Source organism: Rhinolophus ferrumequinum, chromosome X, assembly GCF_004115265.2.
Source record: "Rhinolophus ferrumequinum isolate MPI-CBG mRhiFer1 chromosome X, mRhiFer1_v1.p, whole genome shotgun sequence".
NCBI classification, from domain to species: Eukaryota; Metazoa; Chordata; class Mammalia; order Chiroptera; family Rhinolophidae; genus Rhinolophus; species Rhinolophus ferrumequinum.
In genome coordinates, this window is record NC_046284.1 from 107858272 (window position 1) to 107860551 (window position 2280).

At 40.6% G+C, this 2280-nt stretch overlaps 1 non-coding gene across 1 annotated transcript; it reads left to right on the forward strand.

Annotated features, from left to right (window-relative positions):
• The first annotated feature begins 1610 nt into the window (after positions 1–1610).
• Positions 1611–1715, forward strand: LOC117030322 (U6 spliceosomal RNA). Its single transcript, XR_004424366.1, has one exon. It is a non-coding gene; the product is annotated as a U6 spliceosomal RNA (small nuclear RNA).
• Positions 1716–2280: the final 565 nt, after the last annotated feature.

Sequence of the window (2280 nt, forward strand, 5' to 3'; positions counted from 1 at the left end):
TGTTTTGTACACCTGAAACTAATTTAAAAACTACTATGGAAAGGAAAGGGGCAAAATAGAATTATAAACAATTGGAATAGGAGCATGTAATGTTATCCATCTACAGTGTAAGTAGAAAAAACAGACAATGACGACTTGAATTTTTGATTATATTGGCAATCCGTTCACCCCTAGTCCTCAGTACCGTTTGCTATGCAATTTGTTAAACAGTTTCATGAAATCATTAAAACTTATCTGTTTTTTCCAACAGATGCTCAGTGACACCTCTGCCAGTGGAGTTTTGCCTGAATAAAGTCATTCAAACATAAAAGTGGCAAAAATTTTCCCTAAGGAATCAAAACTACAGAGGAATAATTCCGAGTTGCACCCCTCAATACAAAATCAGGTACAAGTCATATAATATACAAAAGGTTTGTCAAACCAACTGCAACGTGTGTAACAAATATTTGTCAGGGTGTGGGATTTTCTCTTACAAGCTAACAAATTACCTGTTTTCATTTCCTGTATGTTAGCAGCGCAATAGGCAGTATAAGCATCATCAGCATATTTGCATGGGTCCCCCACGTCCCCAAGTCCCACTGGGGACATGCAGAGGGGCCCAGGTGCCACACTATGTACTCAATGCAAGTTTGCATCTCAACCCAGGAATACTGGTCTTTGGGAATTCACATCATTTATTGCAAGCCTGCTGTCTGTCCCAGAAGGAGACAGCTGCTCACCTCTCAAGGCAGCTCCCAGCAAACACAACCTGAGAGACGGCCCAGGTAGAGGATCAGGGCCCTGCATTCTTAGCACACAAAACAAGAACAACAGGGACACTCTGAGCTGTGACAAATTGCATCTCCCAACAATATTATGCCCAGAGAGAAAACAGGCCATCTCTCCTTCCACATGAAGTAGACAATAAGATGTGCTGCTCAAAGTTTTGCCCTGAGGAGTATTTTCCTTCACCACTGTCTTTGGGGGGCTAGAACGCAGCCATCCACTTTTAGCTGGTGCCAGCAAGCTGCATAAACCAGGTCTACGTTTTTCTCTGTTAACCAGTCATAGAGAATTCTCTGGGAAATCATGAATGTGGGTTAAGGGAGAGAAACACATCGGAGGAGCAAGTACCATGAGGGTTTAAAACACCTCTTTACACAGTTTACTTGTGCCTTCTGACCAGCTTGGACTCAATTGTATATATAGGTATATAGCATTATCATTTTCTAATGGAATGCTGTTGTCACATCCAATTTTCTATTTCCATGGATTAGATAACACCTACTAGTTCCTGATGGTCATTTCATGTGGTACACACCACTCTCTTTTCACCTTCTAGATCTCCTGCCCATGCTTTCCATTGAGTGAACCCACCCAGAAGCTAGAGGGCAAGTTCCTTCCCAGAGCACAGAGCAGGTAGAGAGGGTGGAGTGAATCTGGAAGGGCAAATGGAAGATATCCAGCACAGCCCATAAATGGCATTGATGTCATTGGTGTGATTTTCTAAACCATTAAACCATTCTTGGTAAAGTTCCAAACAAAACAACTCACACTCCTTTCAATTTACACAGTAGTTCCGTTCCTGGAAAATTCCAGGATATTGAAACTGCAAAAAATACTTTGAGTTATGCTTGCTTCGGTAGCAATATATGAAAATTGAAATTATACAGAGAAGATAAACATGGCCCCTGTGCTACAATGACATGCAAATTTGTGAAAGCATTCCATATTTTAAAACATCAATTTTAGAAAAAGAAAACAGTACTTTGAGTTTCTGTACAAAATGAAGTTAGGTTTAGGCTCAGACAATTACAAATAGGTTTTTCAAATACATGAATGTCTAGGGGGACATTTGAAAATTATGTAAGACATAGGAAAATTTATCCTTGTAAGAATGTCACATACATTGAAGAACATAGGACATTCTTGACTCCTGTCCATGAACTGCCTCCAGGGGTTTCCTACTCCTGCCAGGGGATTCCTGTCAACAACCGAAAGAGCCCCACGTGTTTTCAAAGCAAACCCTTGGGTGATGCCGCCCCCAGTGGGGCCCCCTCTCCTTATGTGAAATATTCACCCTTGCAGAATTTGAGTTGAATACTTAGTGTTTGGGGGAAACAGTGAACGCAAGAAATGATTTCTCAATTTATGGGTCCTTGTTCAATCCAACATCCTAAAGTCTCTGACCCAGCTACCAAACACTGCCATTTCTGGCAATGTGTAATTGTGAATTTGAATTTTCTGATTTAGTATGAATAAAAATTAAGAAAATAATTGGATGTGAAATGAAGCTCAAGC